The 24,321-nt window shown below is 46.3% G+C and overlaps 1 protein-coding gene and 1 long non-coding RNA gene across 2 annotated transcripts in view; one reads left to right on the forward strand and one right to left on the reverse strand.

Moving 5' to 3' along the window:
* Positions 1–24,321, reverse strand: part of LOC108798430 (ubiquitin-conjugating enzyme E2 B) — a 108,880-nt gene that overhangs the window by 58,006 nt on the left and 26,553 nt on the right. The gene's annotated exons all lie outside the window — the stretch shown is intronic.
* The window catches only part of LOC108798431, a 63,628-nt gene that overhangs the window by 12,721 nt on the left and 26,586 nt on the right, over positions 1–24,321 (forward strand). The window contains exon 2 of the long non-coding RNA XR_001941949.1: positions 10,348–10,354. This is a non-coding gene — a long non-coding RNA (uncharacterized LOC108798431). The remainder of the gene's footprint in view (positions 1–10,347; positions 10,355–24,321) is intronic.

Genomic DNA, 24,321 nt, shown 5'->3' on the forward strand with positions numbered 1-24,321 from the left:
AAAAAAAAAGTGTGTGTAAACCTCAACAATACACTTCTCTTTTTTGCTTGCTTATGGTCTGTGCAACCACTTGCAGACCAGCCCTTTTACATATAGGGCCAGTCCGCAATCCTATTGTTTCGGGAGGACTTACCCATATGTCTTCCTGGAATCTGATGTGTGAGGACATCAAGCATGCACAGAAGCCCTTGCTCCCACTGTCATTACACAGTGGAGAGCATCAGCCTCAGGCCTAGACTGCAGGGCTGGATTTCTCGCTAGGCAATGTTGGCATCTGCCTACAGGTGCCCTCCAAAAAGGGGCACCACCTGTCTGTAAAATATATATATCTATATATATATTTTTTCAACATAAGTCCAACATCCCTGGATAATGGGACACGTCCACCATATACACTATGTGCCATAGTTCCCCTTTGTCCACATCCCCTCCAGCACATGGGGGGAAAAAATCACCATACATCTCATGCATTCTAGACAAAGAGAGGTAACAACGGATAAGTAATTTATAATTCATCTTTTCCATGGTATGTGCCATTGAGGAGGTATGTGTTAAAGCCAATACCTTAATGTCTTGTTCAACAGGCAGCTGGCTACCCAAGTCCCTCTCCCATCTAATCAAAGAATCGGGAAACTCTGATCTCCCTAATTCCAACAACATTTTATAAAAACAGGAGGAGATGTTTCCTAACGTACGGGAGGGAATTATAATATTTAATACAATGTACCGCAGCGCTGAATACTGAAAAACGGCCTGGCCAGGGGTGTAAACACCTGGTCTTTAAGTGGTTAAATAGTAACCAGCACGTGCTGTGTCCAGCTTCTGACAAGTTTATTACTGGTGTAGCGAAGATACGCATCTTGCATATCCTGTCAGCAGCACGGCGCTGCAAGACTATAGTCCAATCATGCCGACTGGTGACATTTTTGACTGACTGGTGAGACACCCTAAAGTTTTTTTAAGGTGTGTGTGTGTGTGTGTGTGTGTATAATTATGGGTTCTCATATTGAAGAAGATCCATGGTGTATGTTATTTCATTGCACTATAGATTCTGCAGTGAAATATAGATTTTCATTGACCCCACATCTACTTAATGCTGTGAAAGCTCTGATACCGCAGTATTGGAAGAAGGTTTCTATACCCCCGTTACATCAGTGGTTTGAAAAATTAACAACATTTGTAATATGGAAGAGATGGTTTTAACATCTTGGGAGGACAATATAAAAGATTTTATCAAATATGGGCACGGTGGTTTGAATTTAAGAAAAATGCAGATTATGGTTTGGTGATGTCATTGGCACATTAATAATGGTCTTAATATGATGAGGTATATAAATCAAGAGGGGTTTTCTTTTGTCTTTGTAACAAACACATATATATATATATATATAATCAACTCTACTGGGAAGGCTGTCCACAAGGATTAGGAGTGCATCTATGGGAATGTTTGAGCATTCTTCCAGAAGCGCATTTGTAAGGTTAGGTACTGATGAAATTGTCCAAAATGTCGTGGTATGCTGATGCCTTAGGAGGAGTTCTTTTCACTGGAACCAAGGGGCCAAACCCAACCCCTGAAAAGCAACCCCACACCACAATCCTCCTCCACCACCAAACTTTTTTTTGAAAAGTACTTTTTATTCAGTTTTGCAAATAAAAAACATTAACAACAATCACCTACAGCAGTAGGGGTACATACTTAGTCTAAACAACCCACCACCCCACCCAACAAACCCCCCCCCCACAAAACTTGTGCCAGGTTGTGCCCCAGGACCGAGTGTACCACCAGAACCAGATATCTCAGAATGCCTTAGTGCCACAAAAATGGTGTATCTGCAGGCCCCCAACCCCCCATAACTGGGGGGGCTGAGTGCCTGTACACACACACTGGGTCAACAGTCTCCTGTAATTATATCCACCCTGTGGCGAGACCGGATAATGAAGTGTGAACTACAAGGTGATGAGGTATAGGGACAGCTGCCTATATCATCCTAACAGTTCTCAAGGTGGCTCAGCTCCGTCACTTGCTCGTAATTGGGCCAAAGCAATCCAACCACCCCCAAATCCTGTCAAACTTCCCAGGGCATCCTCTTTTGAGGTAGGCCGCCTTGTACAGATGTAGGGAGGAATAGACAACATTCCGCCAGAGTGGGAGGGTCTTTCCTCTTCCAGTGGAGGACCACTAGTATTCCAGTCATTGTGCGCAGGGCAGTAGTAGGGGCAACCTGTTCAGTAAGCCCCATCAAGCACACTGATATTGTTTGCGGAACAGGGAGTGCTATAACCTGCGAAATTAAGTCAGTTACAAGTTTCCAGTACCCCGAAATCCCTGGACAGTCCCAAAAAATGTGACGAAAATCAGCTGGTTGTGCCAAACAACGCCAACACGAGATTGTGGGGTCACTATAGATCCTTGCAAGTCTTGCAGGCGTATAGTAAACTCAATGCAGGATTTTAAAAATTGTATAAGCCTATCCCTGATAGAAACCAGGTGGGAGAAGGGGTAATCCCATACCTCCTCCCAGACGTCGTCAGAGAGATCCGGCACGTCCATTACCCATTTTGGTTTACAAGGGAGCCTATGAACACCCTCCGTGGCTGACAGGGCCTGGTACACCAGCGATAACGGTTTCTGTATACCCTCCCGTCTGAGCATGAATTCCAGAGGCGAAACCGTAAGGGAACAATAAGGCCCCTCCATCTGTGCCTGGAATGCATGTCGTAACTGGAAATATCGAAATAGGTAGCTATTTGGAAGTTTAAATTTCCCCTGTAGTTCTGCAAAGGAGGCAAGTGAACCGGTCAAAGTCAGATCCCCCAATGTCTCAACTCCTCTCATTGGCCAAATGTGAAAGTCAGGGATAGCCATAAAATGCCTCAGTCTCGGGTTGTTCCACAGGGAAGTGTGTGGAGACAATTTAGCACCTTCTGGGTACAGGATTTTACATACTTCGTCCAAAGCCAAAGTCCAAAGAGTTGCCTCCATAGGGGCCATCAGGGGATATGGTGCCCCCACTCCCCTATAAACCAATCCCGTAAGAGCCGCATACGACCCCAGTAACGCTGCATCTGTTACCACAGCTGCATCGCCATCCTCCGCAGTGAGCCATCTGTGGGCTACCACCATCTGGCCCGCCAGGTAGTATTTCTTGAGATTAGGTAATGCAAGTCGTCCCTGAGTCCAAGGTTCCTGGAGAAGGCTGAGCTTCACCCGTGGAGTCTTGGAATTCCAAACTAAGGTGGAAAAGAGTCCATGCATCTGTTTAAAAAAGGCGTTAGGTACCCGTGTGGGAGCATTACGGGGGAAGTACAGCAGAACAGGGAGTACCTTCATCTTGATGAGATTAGTGCGCCCTATAAGACTCAGCGGTAGGTGCATCCACGCCTCCAGCCTGCGTTTAGTATTCGTTAGCAGAGGAAGCACATTCAGTTTATAGTAATCTCCCACCCCCGCAGTAATTGTAACCCCTAAGTAGGTAAGTTTGTCCACCCATTGGAGAGGGAGATCAGGGTTCGCCTGCAGCTTAGTCAGAGGACTCAATGGTAGGATATGCGACTTTGAACAGTTCACCCGCAACCCCGAGAACACAGCACACTCCTCCAGCACCTCCAACACTGCACGCAGGGATGGCCCAGCAAGGCCATAAATCCCCAATCTACCGAGTCAAATGCCTTGGCTATGTCCAATGACACCAACGCTCTGGTACTCTCAACCCCTTGCGATAGATGAATATGGGTAAAAACCCGTCGCAGATTGGTGTCCGTGGACTTGCCCGGCATGAACCCTGTCTGGTCAATGTTAACCAGTGAGCCTATTATCTTGGACAATCTGGTTGCCAGTAACTTGGTCAGAATTTTTAGATCCATATTGAGAAGGGCAATGGGTCTATAAGAGGAACACGAGAGGGTCCTTGCCGGGTTGAGGGAGCAGCACACATGTGCATCCCGAAACGAGTCTGGGAGCCCACCAGTCTCTAGGGCAGATGCATATAGGCCCCGGAGCCTGGGGGCCAGTTGCTCCGCGTACAATTTATACCATTCCCCAGGCAGGCCATCCGGCCCTGGGGATTTCCCATTAGGGAATGAAGCAATGGCCGCCAGTATCTCAGGAACCGACACATCTGCATCCATACTTCCACTGTCCCCCACACCCAAAGCCGGCAAGGATAAGCCCCCCAGGGGTCCCTCCAGGCGCTCCGAATCATACGTTGGGATCCTAGAATATAAATGTTGGTAATACTTTTGAAACTCCTGTAGTATGTCCCGAGGCTCCGTAACCCGATCACCCCCCTCCCCCATAATACATGGAATAGATGTTTGAGTTCTCTGATCCGCCACTAGGAGGGCCAAAAGTCTACCATTTTTGTCACCCTGTTCAAAGAGTGATTCACGTAGTTCCCGCAGGGAGCAGCTGGTCATCTCCACATGGTGTAAATGGAGGGCTCTGCGTGTCACTCTCAGCACCTCCAGAGAAGACTCCCCAGGGGAATCCGCGAAAGCCGCCGCACACCCAGACTCCACCCTCTGCAACTCCTCTAATGTAGCGTTAAACTCCACCCGAGAGGCTTTAATAGCCGAAACATATTCCCCCCTCACATTAACTTTAAAGGCATCCCACACCACACTAGGGGATGCTGTACCCTCATTTACCTCCCAGTACCCATCCATAGCGGGGACAATATGGGCCGAAACCGCTTCCACGCTCAGCCAACTCGGTGACAGCCTCCAACACCCAGAGCCCCCCGGACCAGGGAGCAACAAGGAAATTGATAGGGGGACATGGTCTGATAATCCCCCAGGTAGATAGGTAGCCCCAACAAACAGATTAAGCAGATGCTTGTTGCCAAAGGCCATATGTATACGGGCCGAGGAGCCATGAGTGTGAGAGAGATGAGTACGCCCGCTGTCCCGGATTTTTCCATCTCCAGATCTCCTCCGGCCGCATCCGCCCAGGATAGCAATTCCAATCCCGTGGCTCTGGCACATTGGAGGAGTCCAGAGAGGGGTCCAATATGTTATTAAAGTCACCCGCTATTAGGACAGGCAAAGGAAGGAAGGCCGCCAACTTCTGGAAGACGGTGTAGAGGATCTCCACCTGAAAAGGGGGCGGAACATACATATTAACAATAGCAAATTGCTTCGCATTCACATTGAGTATTAAAACAAGATACCTGCCCCCGAGATCAATGATGGTATGGGTAACCGAACAGGGTAGGGACCTACTAACTAAAATCGACACCCCTCTTGCATATACCGAATAAGGAGCATGGTATGTTTTATGCAGCCATGGGCGTCTTAATGTCAAAACCTTGCTACCCGTGAGGTGGGTTTCCTGCAAAAGAATAATGTGTGGGCGCTGTTGCTTCAGGTAATTCAAAATCATAGCACGTTTGAATTTATCATTGAGACCCCTCACATTCCATGACAAAATATCAATACGATCCCCCATCAGAACAAATAAGAGACATGAGTGGCCTAGGAGAACACATTGGACACATCAGGCCGAACATGTGCAGGAAAAATAACCTCCTCCCACCGTCCCCAAGGACACACATGGCACATTCCCCCCCCAATAAACAACCCCAGAACCCACATTGAGAACTCCCTTGTTTGCTAGTAACAAAACAACCTTAACCCACTAGAAGCTTAGACCCAAACCCCCGACCAATTGTCAGAGCACCTCCAGGTAAAGGTGTCCCAGTGTTGGGATAAAAATCCCCAAAAATAAAAAATAAAGGGCTAAACTAAAAAACAGCCAGTTCCAGGTGTGATGTAGTATCCGCCGCCTCCTGATGGAGACTAAGCCATCCGCGAAAAATAAGAACGTGGGGCAGCCTTCGGGCCTCGAGGAGAACCGCAGAAGATGGTACATACAGAGTCCACCCGAGTCCTTGGTCGCCCCAAAACTAACTCCTGCCCGACAGTAAGGTGAGATCCCATGACAGTCCCAAAGCAGGGCAGTCCTGATGAGTCCAGGCCAGGAAAGTAAACCAATTAACGCGGATCCCTCTTATCCCAATACATCCAGCCAGTCTCCCGCCTGGGCCGTGGTATCAAAAAAAGTGAGTGAACCTTGCCTGAATGCTGGACACGTAATTTACTCGGATAAAACATGCCATATTGGATCCCCTTCTCCCGAAGTCTGCGACGCACATCCACAAACGACCTCCTTCGCTTCTGGATCTCTGCGGAAAAAAATCAGGAAAAAAAACGAAGTTGCGCGTTACCGCAGCACGTCAGGGGACTTGCGAGCTGCAGCCAGGATCCTGTCTGTCCCTGTAGTTCAGGAGGCGTGCCAAGAAGGGGCGCTCCAGGTATTGCCCTGCCAGTGGGCACCCGGTGCGCCCGTTCCACCACGAATGTAGGGGGAAATATGTCAAGCGCCAGAACTTTTTTAAATAGGGTTTCAGCAAAGTGTACCGCATCCGTTCCCTCTTCCCCCTCTGGTACTCCAATAATGCGCACATTATTTCCCCTCATGCGGTTCTCCGCGTCATCCACCTTTGCAGCGAGTACACGCACTGTATGTTGCAAATCATTAATTGCAGCAGTATGGCCCTGCACCGTGTCCTCCACCTGCGACACCCTCGTTTCTGCCGTGGTTAGGCGTGAATTTTGTCTAAATCATGGCGGATCAGGGTGCATTCCACAGCTAGGTGGTCAATTTTGGCCGTGAGAGTGACTTGGCACCCCTCAATCGCAGCCAGGATTGCAGAGGTCCCTGCAGCTTCTGGGGTATGCGGCTCAGTCCCCCCAGTAGTAGGTGTCCGTGGTGGCCCTTCACTCACCCCCTCCACGCTATCCCCTTCCATGTTCAGCAGCGGCAGGAGAGGCCCAGGGACAAGCACAGGGGAGTTCAAGATGGCTCCGGCCTTTCCCCCACCTGAGCCCTTCGTTTTCCGGGTGGATCGTCTCAGCGCTGTGGCACGTCTGCGGGACCTGGCGGACATAGATCGTCGCTCAGGTGAGTCCAGCACAGGGTGAGGGACCTGGACCGGTCAAATGGTGCGGTAGGCAGGAGATAATTCAGGATTTCCCGAGCGGAGGCAGCGGAGCTTCACCCGACACGTGCGCTCACTCACATCACGGCCACGCCCCTCCTCCACCAAACTTTATACTTGGCACAATGGAGTCAGGCAAGTACTGTTCTCCTGGCAACCGCCAAACCCAGACATGTTCATCGGATTGCCAGACAGAAAAGCATTATACGTCACTACAGAGAACACGTCTCCACTCCTCTAGAGTCCAGTGGTGGTGTGCTTTTTTCTTTAAAGATGCTTTTTATTAGGTTATTAAGTTAGCAAAACGTTACAAAACAGGTCCCAAAAAAAGGGAAAACTCTGGCAACATACCCAGTGACATAAAACACAAGAAAAAACTAAGAAAAAGATCACAATGAGTTTACAGTCTCAGTGCAAAGGTAAATTACAATACAGGCATAGGAAATGCATGGTTACACACCATTGTACAATGAACATGGGGAGCCAGTAGAGGAACATGGAGCTCCAGGCCTTATACTAGAGCACAAAGTACAATTATGCAGGATCAGTTGTTGTAGCAGTAGAGGAGAGCCATGGTCCCCAGATCCGTTCAAATCGGTCTGGGCTACCCCTCTGCGCATAGGTAAGCTTGTAAAGAAGTAGAGACTGATTGACCATTTTTTTCCAGCAACTCCCATGTAATTCATCCTCCATACTCGTGTGGAAAAGGAATTACCCCAGCAGAGTTCAAGGGACAAGGAAGCATGATCTGAAATACCTCTCGGAAGGTAGCCTATAGCATGTAACCAAGGAAGTACAGTATGGGTACCAAACGCTAAGTCTATTCTAGAGAGAGTCCTGTGTGTAGCAGAGTGACAGGAGTAGACACTGGAATCCGGATACTTCCAATCGCCCAGATATCAAATAAGCCCAAAGCTATTATTCCAAGTAGAGAAAACAGGACATGGGTGACCCGTTCCTCCCCTTCTATCCTCGACCAGGTTAGGGAACGGAATCAAAGTCTCCAATCAGTAGCAATACTTTGGAGCCCATCAGATGAGTTTCTTGTAGACACACCACATGAGGCCGATGTCTATACAGAAAGTCAAAGACCAAGGATCGCTTAAGTTTGGAGTTCAGCCATCTGATATTCCAGGAAATAAATGTATACACCATAAGGAGGGAGACATAATAGTAGTAACACTAGGGTGGAAACATGTGTACAGAGACCGAAGAGGTTGAAAAATATTTATCCATGCTAAAAACAGTGCATGCATGTTGACAAAAAAAACAAAAAGAACTACAATTTCCATACCACCACGCTTGTTAACCCAAGCCTAACAAGCCCAGGCCCTAAACATAATTATACCCTAATCAGAGCAAAGCCAACACGGCAGGGGCGCAACCAGTCTGATCAGGACCCGTCCTAAACAACCCAGGTCCTCACCAGAAGAGTGCAAAATAGTCACTCACTCCCTGTTAGGAGAGATAGACAACCCAATAAAGGGACAGAGCACATCCATATAAAACTGTGAGAAATCCAGTAAGGCATACACTGAGTGGCCAGATTATTATGACCACCCCATCAGTACTTCGTTGGGCCACCTTTTGCCTTCAATACTGCGGCGATTCTTCTAGGCATTGACTCCACGAGATTCGCACGTTCGCACGTTCAGACCCAGATTTTCGGCTGACAATCCAGTCTTTAAACACTTTAACATTTAACGAATTCTGCTGTTTTGCCGATACTCGCTCCATGGCTCCGAACGGCAACAATCATCCTACGTTCAAAGGCTGTTAAATCGCGTTGTTTACCCATATCTTCAGAAAAAAAAAAAATCACTTCTACTGTCGTGGTAAACCACCTGCTTCCCTATTTATAATGGTCTGGCCCTCTAGCAACTTCAGCACGAAATTATAGCTAATTTGCCTACAAATGTCAGGTGGTCATAATAGTCTGGCCACTCAGTGTATAGGTTAGTAGCAAAAGCAAGATATGCAATAAAGGCAATCAGCAGGGTACCCAGTGCTGAACGTGGTATGTTGAGAACTGTCAGTTATAAATCAGACTGTTCAACGATCATCATTGCGGCTGCGTTGAGGGAGACCTTTACCATCCAGCCAGTTAGACACTTCAATAGGAGTAGAGAAAAAGTGCGTTGTACCCTCAGTCGCCACTCGCAGTTTAGCAGGATAAGGCATAGGATACACCTTCTCGACGGAGGCGTTTTTTAATTTCCAGGAATGATGACCTCTGGCGCTGCACTTCAGCAGAGAAATCAGGAAAGATGAAAACCCGACCGCCATTGTAGAAAAGTTCCCAAGCAGCACGAGAGGCCTGAAGAACCGCGGCGTTATCTCTAAAGCTGAGGAGTTTAGCAATCAGTGGTCTGGGTGATGATCCAGGAGGAGGTGCAGAAGGAGTGCGGTGCGCTCTTTCAATAGCAAACGCAGAGGACGGAGCAAAATCAGGAAAAACTTTACGGAGCAAAATCAGGGAATCTTACAAAGCGTAGGTTATTGCGTCTGGAGCGATTCTCCAGATCATCCAACTTAGCTTTGCAGGCTGTAATTTCTTTTTGCAGCACAGTGTCCTCTAAGGTGTTGATCCTGCCCTCAGTTTCGGTAACCCTCCTGCAGGGTCTGTACTTCAGGAAAGAGAGATCAACATGTACCCCTTCAATTTGTGAGGCAAAGGTTGTTTTACAGTCTTGGATTGCCTTCATTAGTTGCAAAAGAGTAGGCTCAGCACTGACGGCCGCAGCTGCGGGCGGGACCCAATCCACCATCTTTATGTTAGGAGTGTCTGCAGGAGAGGAAGCAGTGCAGCCCCGGGGCTGCCTGGGGGGGGGGGGGGGGTGCGAGCCTAGCATCGCAGCCCCTTGATGTTGAGCCACCCCAGACCCCCTTTGTGTGCCCTGCTTACTTGTTCCAGGGTGACTAGGGACTGGAGGCTTCGTCCGGTCTGAGGACGAGCGTGCAGGGGGGAGAGGCTGCATGGTCACCGCCGCCATCTTGTGACCTCTGGAACCTTGCCAGCCTCTCTGCAGGAGACGGATCTCTCTGGTCTCCTATTTTGACCATATTCGTGGTCAGAAGATGTGGAGGGAGGATCGGAGCTGCTGGGGGGGTGAAAACAGCTGGGAGTGAGTGATCAGGATGGCTGAAGGAGAAACGAGGGACTGGAGCAGCGGAATCAGCGTCCGTCCATGTCGGCAGTCAGGCCACGCCCCCGGCGGTGTGCTTTACACCACTGCATCCGACGGTTTGCATTGCACTTGGTGATGTAAGGCTTGGATGCAGCTGCCCGGCCATGGAAACCCATTACATGAAGCTCTCTATGCACTGCCAATCTGAAGGCCACACAAAGTTTGAAGGTTTGTAGCTATTGACTCAGCAGACATTTGGCGACTTCTGTGCACTGTGCCCTTCAGCATGCGCTGACCCCGCTCTGTCATTTTACGTGGCCTACCACTTCGTGGCTGAGTTTGTTGTTCCCAGTTGCTTCCACTTTGTTATAATACCACTAACAGTTGACCGTGAACTATTTAGTAACAAGGAAATTTCACGGTTGGACTTATTGCACAGGTGGCAACCTATCACGGTACCACGCTTGAATTCACTGAGCTCCTGAGAGCAACAGATTCTTTCACAAATGTTTGTAGAAGCAGTCTGCATGCCTAGGTGCTTGATTGTAAACACCTGTGGCCATGGAGGTGATTGGAACACCTGTATCCAATGATTTGGAGGGGTGTACCAATACTTTTGGCAATATAGTGTATATATCTATGTAGGGACAGTTAAGCTAAGCTAGAGTGGATTTAAGGAATGTTTTCAAAGGCCATATTAGATTGTTTAGTAGGAGAATAAAAATAAGGTTATGTAATAATGTAATTATATTTATTTAAATTTTAATCGATTAATTTCCATTAATTATAACGCACATACAGATCCAACTACACTGGCCTATACACATAGAGCACAGCAATGAAGTAATAAAATGAACTAGGATCACACTAATCCAGCACGTTATTAATCTCACGTGCCCCACTCAACATGGCCGCCGCTTGAGTGGGGCAACTCAGAATAATAACGTGCTGGATTAGTTTGATCCTAGTTAATTTTATTACTTCATTGCTGTGCTGTATGTATAGGCCAATGCTTTAGCTGGCGCTCGTGCAGAAAGTTTCTTGGGGAGGAGTCCGGTGACGTCAAGGACATCAACGTCACCGGACTCCTCCCCCCTTCACTTTGTTAGCCGACGGAGCCACTGTCACGTCACTCTAGTAAGTCGCTAGGATCACAGCTGCGGAAAGAAGTTCTTGACGGCTAGTCAGTATGTGGCCTCAATTGATCCTCTCCAATGGTGTAGCGGAGGAAAGAGGAGCCATTACATCATCAACCGTTAATGGTACAGTAAACAGCTGGGGTTCAACCCGAGAGCTAGGGGGGGGGGGGTATGGTAATTTCCCCCAGCAGTAGGGATGGAGTAGTTACATGTTAGTAGAGGTTAGAACCTTATACGTATTACACGGTTGCAAGTAGTGAGGCCGATATAAGCGGGATATGCACTGTTAGTAGCGGTAGCACTGTGTAGTAACCTCACAGTTCAGAAGTCACCACACGGACCGTGAGTAATATCAGTATTGGAGTTATAAATTAGTAGTAATTACACAGTTCAGTAATCCACAGTATAGGGTATAAGCAGGGCTTGAAAAATTTGATGGTGTCTCACCAGTCAGTCAAAAATGTAGTTATGCTTCTTTATTTTTTTATGATTCTTTAATTTTAGTAAGAAGCCCCCTATGTAATAGCCAATTTACATGACAGGTCCTCTTTAGGGAGACATCAGGGGTCTCCAAGACCCCTGTCACCTAGGGACCCCCAGAGAAGCTGATGAAGCAGAGATCTGCTTCATCAGCTTCTGTAGCTGGAGAGTGACACTGAATGCAGGAAGTGATGTAATACACATCACTTCCTGCATTCGGGGACTGAGAGGAGATCAAAGGGCATTCGTATACTGAACTCCCTTTGATCTCCTGTCACAGAGCCGTGCCAGTCCCGGCCGCATTGGGCACAGCGGACCTCGGAACCGGCAACGGCAGTGACAGCTGCTAATACAAGCGATCGAGCGACTCTAGAGACGCCCGATCACTTGAATGTAAAGCTCCCGGCCGGCCGGGAAGCTGCTCGTCGGGCTTTCAAGCCCTGGGTATAGGCAATAATCATCAATGGTTATCTCCAGGCACTTATAGCATAGTCCAGAATCCACAGTATAACTCATAGGAAATAAGCAGCAGGCTCTATTAGGAGTCCCCACTAGGTGGTGCTGTTCCCTAAGCAATCCCCACCTCTAGTTATAACGATCAGGATAACGTTTGCAACAGGGCTGAAGGTAGGGTCAGACGACCCAGGCTACTTGCGGTTTCTGGATGTCAGCAGAGTGAGACGGAAACCCACGATGCAGGAGGGGTTGAGCTGGAGACCGAGAGCGGCGTCTTCAATGGTGGAGAGATCCGTGACAGCAGGAGAACCAGCACAGCATGCGACTGGCTGGCATACACTGCACCATAGAAGGACACCGCACAATAGCTTCCCCGACGGTTTTATCGGAGCGACGTGTGGCGTGGAGAAGGCAGGGCCTGTCTTCGAGACGCGACGCTGGAACGCCGCGGGGTGAGTTTCTTACAGCCACTTGACTTTAAATAAAGAATATTAAAAAAAAAGTAGTAAAAAAATCAGATATAAAATCAACAATTTTACCAATAAACTCTTAATATTCAACAAAGGATTCCCAAAGAACTATGGGTTATCTAAGGAGATAGCATAGCATAATCTGCCTGCCTTGTCTCACATTGGCTGAAACCTTTGAATGAGCTGTGCGATAAAGAGAGGAGTCACTGTTAATTCTGGTTCATTCATTTAGTGTGTGCGTGCGTGCGTGCATCAAGACATCAAACATGTCAAACTTTAAAATTGCGTGCACCCACCCAAAAAAATACCATACCCAAAATTGGCCATAGGCGACGCTTTAAAAGCTTTTACTGCTCGTCGGTTTAGTGTTCTAGTGATTTAATTGTCCTAAAATTATTGCCCTCACGCTTGACGTTCGCTGTGATATGTAACGTGTGGCGCAATCGCCATTTTCACATGTAGGCGCACCTGACGCGTGTGTGTGTGGGGGGGCAGGCGACCTTAAAAAAAATTGTGTTTTTTTAAAATTTTATAATTTGACTTAACTTTATTGCCATCACATATGGGGCCATCGTTTGCCGTTTACAATTTAAAGCAGTTTTCTAGCGTGCGCCACCCAGCGGCATGCACGAGCAGGACAAGTGAGGACGTCTAAAAATGCCCACTCACATCAGGGAAGCTACCATCCATGGCCATTTGTGAACTGGAGTCTGCTAGGAGCGGGAAGGCGTCTTAAGACGTCCTGCCCCTCCCCCCTCCAGCCAGCGATGTCTGTTTACATACAAGCGATCAGGCGTCTCTAGAGACGCCTGATCACTTGCAGGAGCTGCGGGTGTGCGCCCCCCCCGTACCTCTGTCCCGCCTTCTCCTCCTCGCCATCGCTGCCGGTCCCGCGATCCGCTGTGGCCGGTGCGGCTTGGACCGGCGCGGCGACGCTCTAACAGCAGATCATTACTCGATCTCCCTTTGATCTCTCTTCCTGTCCCCGAATACGCACGTTACATATCACCGCGACCGTCGGAGTGAGAGCAATAATTCTAGGGCCTTCAATCACTGATAACACTAAACTGATGAGCGGTAAAAACGTCTAAAGCGTCGCCTATGGCCAATTTTGGTTGTGGTCGTTTCCTGCGATTTCGCGGGCAACTTTAAAGCTTGACATGTTTAGTGTCTATTTACTCGACGTGACCCCGTTTTTTATATTGTACCAAAAAATTGGGGTGATAAATGTTTCATAACATTTCATAGGGAAACAGGTTTTTTTCTTTTCAAAAATTAGGGTACTTTTTTTGTTATATAGTAAATTTTATTACCAGTGGTAATTAAAATACCGCCAAAAGAAAGCTCTATCTGTCCCCAAAAAAATGGTATGAAATTTGTTTCAGTACAGCGTTGCATGACGGAATAAACGTCAGTCAAAGTACCGCAGCGCTGAATACTGAAAAATGGCTTGGCCAGGAAGGGGGTGAAACACCATGGTTTTCAAGTGGTTAATTACACACCGGCATCCTCTCATCACAGACGAGTTAATTTTTAAGCTAGATATATACACACACACACGATATAGAAAAGAATCACCCACCTTTAAAATAATCACATTTTGTTGCTTCGCAGCCAGAAATGAAGATAGTCACAGTATGAGAGAGTGAGAGCGATTAACACCACATTTAAAACACACCTGCTCCCCATTCACACCTGATACCTTTCTCTGGGGCATCATGGTAGCAAACGCTGGGAAATGACCACAACAGAGAGGGAAATGCTAAGAAAGTTAAATCAGTTAGTAGAACCATTTACAATAACGCTTCTGCTGAATTCGGCTGTAGTCAGTAAAGATGGGTCCATGCCGAGAAGACAAGGAGGTTGCCTTACAGATAGTCTCTGCTGAGACCTTGAAACGAGCTGCCCATGAAGTTGCAAGCCCTCTAGTAGAGTGTGCGGTGATTGCCTTAGGAGGAGAAAGGCTCTTATGGTCTTGACCAACCAAGAAGCAATCGTTCTGGCCGACGCATCCTGTCCCTTCCTGTAGCCCCAGGGAATGATGAACAGGTTGTCTGAGGACCGTATAGACTCTGTAGTTTGCACGTAACTTCTCAGAGTAGTAGCAACGTCAAGTGCATGTGGTGAACCTGAATCGTCCGTCAGTACATGGTTGAGATGAAATGTGGAGGCAACTTTCAGCAGCAATTGAGGCAGTGGTCTCAAGAATAATATTAATCACCCCTTTAGTTACTTGCTCTATATTTATTATATACATTTTTATTCCCTCCCCATTATGTAGTTTAAAAGCTTCTCCAGTCTTTTAATCATTTTCTCCCCCAAAAGTGCTGCACCTTCCCCATTAAGATGCAGCCCGTCTCTGCTAAAGTCGGTAAGTGACTGAGAAGTCAGCCCAGTTCTCCAGGAACCCAAAGCCCTCTTTCCTACACCAGCTCTGAAGCCACTTCTTCAGTTCCCTCAACGCTCTCTGTCTCTCTGGAGTGGCACCGGCAGTATTTCAGAGACTACCGTGGAGGTCCTTTTCTTTAACCTAGCACCCAAGTCTATAAACTGACTTTTTAGGACACTCCATTTGCCTCTTATTTTGTCATTGGTGCCGATCTGCACCATGACAGCTGGGTCATGCGCAAACCCATCCAGTAACCTGTCCATCAGTTCGCAATGTGTCGAACACAAGCCCCCGGTAAGCAACAGACTGTTCGACGCTCACAGATCCAGATGGCAGATTACCCTGTCTGTCCGTCTTATAATAGAGTCCCCCACCACCAAAATCTGTTTCTCCTGTCCCTCTATCCTGCTCCCATCCTTACTGGAGCAGTCACTCCCCGTGCGGATAGAGGCGGCTCCCCTGAACTAATATCCCCAACATCCGGCAACCTAGCATATTTATTGGGGTGTATCAGTTCAGGAGTGGCCTCTCACACTCTTCCCTCTACCCCGCCTTCTAACAATAACCAAGCTACCCACCTCGGTATCCTGCTCCTCCAAACCCCCATCCTCATCTATGCCACCCGCCACCAGAGCCTGGTGCGTCAAGTCCAGACTCCTTTCCATGTTGGTTATGCTCCTTAGTGTTGCCAGTTTGTTGTTTAGATCCAGAAGCTGGGCTTCCAAACAAACAACTAGCTCACATCTGGCTAAAACAGTATTCAACCTCGAACGCATGTTTAAGAAACGCATACATTGCACAAGATGTGCACCAGGTTGCATTCATGGAAGAATTTATTTTTATTTATTTATTTTTTTAACTGGTTATTTATTTGAGGCCCAGATGTACTCAAGCAGTTATTGGTTACTAGTACCTAGGAGTTATTACACTACTGCCCAGGAGTTATTTCCCTTGATGCCCGGCAGTTATTACACTTATTACCTAGTAGTTAATACCCCATTTAGTACTGCACTACTACTGTAGTAATAGTACTACAGTTATTACACTGATACGGTTAATACACTTAATGCCCAGGAATGATTACACTTAATAGTATTAAGGGTAGTATTATTTTATTTCTGTGGGGGGGGGTGTATTAGTGTGGGGGTGTTGTATTTTTCTGTGTGTGTGTGTGTGTGTGTGTGTGTGTGTATGCATATTAGACCTCATTCACACCTATATTTCAGGTGCGATTAGGGATTCCTGTGTCACAAACTTGCGTTTTCCTGCACAGGGATGCCTAATCTGGCGTTTACATGCAGCAATTGGCACCCATTCAAGTTAATGATCAGATGACAGCCGCTGCATGTGCACGCCTGCATACCCCATGTAATTGTATGAGATATGATTACATGCAGTTACAAAAACACTCTCCTTGGATACACGATTGTATCCAGGGAGAGTGATTGATTCCTAACTGCATATAATCCTTTCACATATTACATGCGGTGTGCAGGCGTTAACATGCAGCGGCTGTCACCTGATCAGTTGCCACTTGTAACGTGCAGACATTAACACTGGTACCATATATAGTCGCGGCCCCCACGGGACTAAAAAAATTTGTCCTGTGGCCCCTGAGTAAATTGAGTTTGAGACCCCTGATGTACACCATGTTAGCAGATGTGCATGAATATGATTCCTTAATGCTGTACGTTTTGTTATTATGACTAGCTGTATTTTTGTCACATATATGTTGGCAAAGTTCGCAGTGGGATTTATTGCATTGCACTGTGCCATTCTGTGTAATCTCCTGTTCTGGGGACAGCTTACTGCCTACCAATTTCTCATACTTAAATATTTCTTTAAGTATGGGGTCTTCTGAGAGTACTGGCTGTAGGTCTTTGATTATTTCACGTATTACCTCTAGAGTAGGTATGTAAGTAACTACAAGAGGGGTCCTGGTTGTGCTTTTCTTTGTACCGTAGGAGCCTTTTCCATGGTGCTCTTAGGGCAGATTAAATTTTTTTTCAGATATACAGGGTTATTCACCAAAAGGGTGAAGAGTTTGGAGAAGGCAGAAGTGAACAATCTCTAGGGCAACATAACTGAACTGAAAAGTGACCTGAAATTGGAGAATGTTTCTAATTCAGCTATGTTGTCCTAGATTGTTCACTGCTCCTGCCTTCTCCAAACCCTTCACCCTTTAGTCAATAATCCTGATAGTCTTTTCCCTGTAGCCCTTTCGCCAAATGCATCTGCCAGTGTGTTCTGGTGTTTTTCTCGGTCCTTAGTGTCAGAGCAAATGCGGTGATATCAGATTGCTTGACTGTACAGGAGAACCTTTTTTGTGTGATTTGGATGGAAGCTGGAATTATAGGAGGTAGCTGTACCTGTCTGTGGGTTTTCTGTACACAGAAGAACAGAATGAGCCATTGCTGACAGTTATGGCACAATACAGAAAAAAAAAACCCACACTGGGGGGAATTTATCAAAATTGGAGCAGACAAAATCAAGAGCAGCTGTGCATGACAACCAATCAGCTTCTCTCTTCAGTTTGTTCAGTTAAGATTTGAAAACGAAAGAGAAACTGGTTGCCATGGAAAACTGCTCCAGATATTGTCTGCTCCAGTTTTGATAAATTCCCCTCATCATGTTGTAAGAAATTAATTTTGAGTTTCATCGATGGGTGGAATGAATTGAATGATTCATGGACATTTAAAAGGCTTTTTTCTCCTTCTGTCCATATTATGAAAATATCAATATAACGATATGTGAATGGTTTGTGGGGGTGAGTGGTCTAGGAATCTGTGTTCTAGGTCAGCCATGAAGAGATTGTCATATTGTGGTGACATTTTTGTAAACATAGCTGTCATTTGTAAATAGATCCTGGTATTGAAATTGAAGTAGTTGTGCTGAAGTATGAATTCAATGAGTTTGGCAATCGTTTCGCTATCATATTTTTGTGCGACACTATGGGAGGAGAGGAATTTGGTGCAGGCCTCAATACTTATCCTTATGGGGGAAATAACTATATAAAGATTCCACATCCATGGTAACAAATATAGTTGTACTAATGTAGGTAGGTTAGGGATTTGGCTTGGTTTATTCAGAAAATCTGTGGTGTCCTGTATAAAGCTATCAGTGTTGATAGCTAGGGGTTTCAGAATGTTTTCAATATTTTCCAGATATTTTTTCTGCAATTGTTTCCATACCTATAATAATGGGTCATCCTGGGTTTCCTTGCTTATGGATTTTGGCCAGCACGTAGAAGGTCCCCATGTGAGGATTGGGAGGTAACATATTAGGTAATCCTTGCTGTATGTGTTTTGGGAAAGATTTGATGTTTAGTGAGATCTTCTCTATATTCCCTGGTGCAAGGTTTGCCAGTTTCTTCCTTTTCTTACTGATGAGGCTTTGTTGTTTTTTTCCTGTAGAATTAGTCCATTTGTGTTCCATTTTTTTGGCTTCACGTGTAATTTGTAGAAGACTCTGGAGTAGGGATTGTCTCTGGCAATGTAAAAAAAGTCTTTGTCTTTTTCCATATAGTTGATGATTTAGGAGGTTGCATAGTTTCTCACTGCTTCGTCTGCAGATGGTCTCAGCTGCTGGCGAGTTGTGGGTAGTTGAGTGGGTTCTTCATAGTTAGTCCCTTTGGGATGAGGTTCATTTTTTTTCAAACAGGTAAGAAAAAATATGTCGGTTTCTTTTCTAATCAACCTAATTACTTTTATGGTGTTGAAAATTATTATGCATTTCAACACCATAAAGGAGGGACTTAATGTGGATTCTGGCTTCCTTACACTACCAGAACTTTTTATGAATATGCAGAACATCAGAATGTCCTATGTATGTTGTATATCTCTGATCTGCTTAGGGTTTACTGGTCATCCTATGTTTATTTATTTATTCTGTCTTTTGGTTATCAGGGTGCACTTCATTCCCAGGTCCAACATTTAGAACACTCCACTCACACCCCCCCCAACTTTCTCATGCTTTAAGTGGTAAACTCTGTAATGTTGATTAGTATTGCATCTGACCTGAAGAGAGGTTAATGACTCTCGAAAGCTTGTCTTTTAAGTGGGATGGCTAACTTGTTAGCCGGGATTTGTGGGAGGGGTTGGCGCGCCCCCCACGTATAAAAAAGAGGGCAGGCCGAGGCTACTGGGACGTCCGGTTCTCGTCTGAACCCTCCCTCCCTTCCCTCTCGTGCACATACACAGAGATTCAATTTTTACACACAGAGTATGCCCCCTTATTTGGCATTACTGTCCACCCGGACCATGGCACACCTCAGGTCGGTATCAGGCATAACAGTTGTAGCATATATGTACGAATATGTGTATGTTGGTTTCAGGTCGAGACTTCAGAGGCTACACAGGTGAGTAAACACCTCACACAAATATTGTTATTCCAATAAGAAAGGTATCATTGCATACTGCAATACTCCGTTTTTGTTTTACACAAACACACGGCTTGAAAAATTTTAGAGAGTGTCTCACTAGCCAAAAATGTCACCATTTACCATGACCGGACTATAGCCTTGCAGTGCCGCTGACAGGCTACGCAATATGCGCAGCGGGCCTCCCTGCTACGCTAGTAATATATGTAGCTTATCAGCAGCCGGAAATAGCGCGCGCTGGTTACTATTTAAACGTCAGGTAAATAGACACCAATCGTGTCAAACTTTAAAATTGCGTGCAGTGAGTGAGCTCAGTAAAGTCAGATAAAAGACGGCATCTGCAGAGAAATTGGCCTTCGCATATTGTCGTGAGGGAAACAAAAGAACAAAATTGAGCGCCTCCATAGCGTAAAAGCGTAATTTATTGGTACGACACACAACTGAAATTGTACTTACAAAAAAGTCAGTGGTTAAAAGCATGTAAAAGTCGATGAAACTTAAAATCTCTAGCAGCGGGAGTCTGAAGGGATGAAAACACATCAGCGTCCTCTGCCCCTGTGAGTTCGAAAAGGTCTATGCGTTTCAGGGGCACGCCCCCTTCTTTAGACTCCCGCTGCTAGAGATTTTAAGTTTCATCGACTTTTACATGCTTTTAACCACCGACTTTTTTGTAAGTACAATTTCAGTTGTGTGTCGTACCAATACATTACGCTTTTACACTATGGAGGCGCTCTGTTTTGTTCTTTGTTTCCCAGATCGATGGTCTTTCTGAACCGGTGGGAGCTGCCTCTTGTGTACAAATTATCGTTACAGCTGGCCTGTCTTGCAGCCGGAGGCGCCGGTATTGTTTTTTTGTTGTTGTCGTGAGGGTTTATACGTGCGAGCCGATTGGCTGAAGCTTAACATTTTCCATCTCGGCACGCTATGCCCGCTCTCGCAAGCTGACATGCCAGAGAGAAAATGACATAACACTGCACGCGCCACCGCTTTAAAAAAGGAGAACTATGGCGTAAGTGTTTTTCCCCATAGTTCTCTTAAGGGTCACGGGAGGACATATACTAGCGTACTCCCGTGACCCAAAGCTCAGTATATCGCGAGCTACAGCTTGCGGTATACTGAGAGCGCCAGGACGGCTCCTAACATTACTGTCGAGATCCACCCAGCTACATGAGTGACAATGGGCTCTGCCTATCTAGAGGCAGAGCCAGCTGTGCTCTCACCATCCCCCGTCCGTTTCTCCAGTCAGCACTGGAGGATCGGAGGGGGGAAATCCCTGCAGGGAGCCGTGACTGTATGTATGTATGTATGTATGTATGTATGTATGTATGTATGTATGTATGTATGTATATACACATATACACATATATACACATACACATATATACATATATACACATACACATATACACATATACACATATATACATATACACATATACACATATATACATATACACATATACACATACATACATACACACATACATACATATACACACACTCACGCGCGCACACACACACACACACACACATCAGGGGTGTGGAATTCCTATCACCCGACGCCCGGGACAGGCAGTTTCGGGCGCCGGGTGAGTAGTTTTTTTCTACATTTAGCCCGGCTGCGGGCAAGCAGCACGGCTAAATGTAGTGTGGGAGCCGTTTTGTAAAAGTGATTTTAAACGGCTGTACAGCCGTCTAAAAATCACTCGTTACCTGCCTGAATCACGCTCCTCGCTCCCCCTCTCCTCCTCTATCTCCAGCGGCCGGCCAGTCGTTTACTGCTCCCGGCTGCCTGTCTCTCTGCACGTGGGCTTCCTTTTTGCCGTTGTTGTCGGGGTGCCCCCCTCTTGTGGGGGATCCGTGACCACGGCAAATTACGTTCCAGAGCACGGAGCAGGGCAGAGAACGGTTCTCTACTCTGCTCCATGTGTGCAGTGACACAGGAATGCAGCCATCCTGTCACAGGAGAAATAGCACAGTGCTGTGCTAGAACTCCTGTGTTGGAGGTGACAGGGTCAATAAAGAAATAAATGATAAAAAAGTAAAATTAAATCTAAAAAATTAAAACCAATCCCTATCATCTGCATGCGAATAAACGCATGCATGCATGGGACATTGTGTGTGAGCGGAGTGGGCGATCCGTTACACGGTAATCATGCACAAAACCGTGTGGATGGTCGGGCGGCGGTCACAGAATCGCACACCACCGCCGATCACGCTGGCAGTGCCATTATTGTCTAATGGCACCTCAGTTGCGCAAGGCAGATTGCACAGTTTCCCGCCGCAATAACGTCCGTGCAATCGCACATAATCGCAATTGAAAACATTAAGAGATTGCCATGCGGATGTAACCCCATTGAAATCAACGGTAAATTCACTTTCCCAAGTAATTTGGAAAAATTGAATTACCCCCCACAAATCTGGTCCAGACTCCTCCCAAATCTCCCCCCCCTCCCCCGCTATTCTTACCTTTCAGGAAACGGTCCTTCCCATCCGCCAGTATGGGTGTACTATCTGTACCTGTGCCATTGTAATCTGAATTTTCGCTCTCAAAATTCAAGCACTCGTTGGTCAGCGCAGTCATCTGACGGCACAGACCAACGAGAAGCTCTTCTTGGCATTGCTAAATACGGTTATGGTTACTTTTTTTTCTTCTTTTTGTGTATCAGGACAAGTAGATTTTCATGAGGGACAAGTAGATCCGGCCCTCGCTTTAGTCCTTGGACAAGTAGTTTTTTTTTAAATTTCCACACCCCTGTACACACACACACACATTTTGTTTTTTTGTTTTTTTTACACGTACATACTGAGTGGCCAGATTGTTATAACCACCTGACGTTTGTAGGCAAATTAGCTATAATTTCACGCTGAACTTGCTAGAGGGCCAGACCATTATAAATAGGGAAGCAGGTTGTTTACCGCGACAGTAGAAGTGATTTTTTTCTGAAGATATGGGTAAACAACGCAATTTAACAGCCTTTGAACGTGGGATGAATGTTGTCGCTCGGAGCCATGGAGCGAGTTTCAGCAAAACAACAGAATTAGTTAAGTGTTTAAAGACTGGACTGAGCCTTCCCAAAACACATACAGCAAGGTTTACTTAAATCGGATACCTTCCAATCCTCACATGGGGATCTTCTACATGCTGCCCAAAATCCATAAGCCAGGAAACCCAGGACGACCCATTATTACAGGTATGGAAACAATTACAGAACAAATATCTGGCTTAATTGAAAACATTCTGAAGCCCCTTATTAGCACAACTGAGAGCTTCATACAGGACACCACAGATTTTCTTAACAAACTGAGCCAAATCACTAACCTACCTGCTAATACTATACTTATCACCATGGATGTGGAGTCTTTATATAGCAACATCCCGCATAAAGATGGTATTGAGGCCTGCACTAAATTCCTCTCCTCCCATAATAATCACACAAAATTATGATAGTGAAAATCGCCAAACTCATTGAATTCATACTTACACACAACTACTTAATTTCAATAACAATATATATTTATAAATGACCGGGACAGCTATGGGCACACAAATGTCACCACAATATGCCAATCTCTTCATGGCTAACCTAGAACACAGATTCCCAGCCACTCACCCTCATAAACCATTCAAATATGATAGTTATATCGACGATATTTTCATAATAATATGGACAGAAGGAGAAGAAAGCCTTTTAAACTTCCATGCATCATTCAATTCATTCCATCCATCGATCAAACTCAAAATGAATTTCTCAGAACACAGTGTTTTTTCTGGATTGTGCCATATCTGTCAGCAATGGCTCACTCCGTTCTTCTGTGTACAGAAAACCCCCAGACAGGTACAGCTACCTCCATAATGCCAGTTATCATCCGAATCACACTAAACAGGGTTTCATCTAAAGTCAAGCAATCTGATACCACCACATTTGCTCTGACACTGAGGACAGAGACAAACACCTGAGCACACTGGCTGATGCATTTCAGCGAAAGGGCTATAGGGAAAAGACTATATCCAAAAAAATTTAATCTGCCCTAAGAAGAAAGACTCCTACAGTACAAGGAGAAGAAAAACCCAACCAGGACCCCTCTTGTAGTTACCTACAACCCCACTTTAGAGGCAATACGCGAAATCATCAAAGATCTACAGCCAGTACTCTCAGAAGACCCATACTTCAAGACATTTTCCCTCAGCCCCCAATACTGGCTTTCAAAGCAACCACTGAACCTGAGAAGAAGATTGGTACGCAGTAAGCTGATCCCAGAACGGACGCAAAATGGCGCAGTACAATGCAAAAAAACCCCGCTGCAAACTTTGCCAACATATATGTGACAAGAATACAGCGAGTCACAACAACAAAATGTACACCATTAACCCACTTCCGGGCCGGCCATAGTAAAAAAACGGCCGGCCCGGAGCTCTCTAGATCTGAGCGGGCGTCTTTAGACGTCCGCTCAGACACGCCCCCTCGCGCGCGCCCAGCGGGAAACGGCCGAAATTTCAAAACAGGCAGCGGTGCCTGTTACCATACAAGCGATCCGCCTTCTGTGCCGATCGGTTTAAATCGTCGCGCTGATCCCGGGCTCTGCTGTGCCCGGTGCAAGCCCGGGATCAGCAGGTCGCCTGTGTCACGGGATCAGAGGGAGCTCGGTACACGAGCTCCCTCCGGTCTCCTCTCCTCTGCAAGAATGCGGACGTGTTGTATAATACATCACTTCCGCATTCTTGTGTCACTCTCCAGCTTCAGAAGCTGCAAAGAAGCTGATGGAGCAGATCTTTGCTTCATCAGCTTCTTTTGGGGGGTCCTAGGTGACATTAGGGGTCTTGGAGACCCCTGATGTCTCCATAAAGAGGACCTGTCACATATTTTGCTATCACATAGGGG

The sequence above is a fragment of the Nanorana parkeri genome, unplaced genomic scaffold (assembly GCF_000935625.1).
Source record: "Nanorana parkeri isolate BGI_ZX_2015 unplaced genomic scaffold, ASM93562v1 scaffold1473, whole genome shotgun sequence".
Lineage (NCBI taxonomy): Eukaryota > Metazoa > Chordata > Amphibia > Anura > Dicroglossidae > Nanorana > Nanorana parkeri.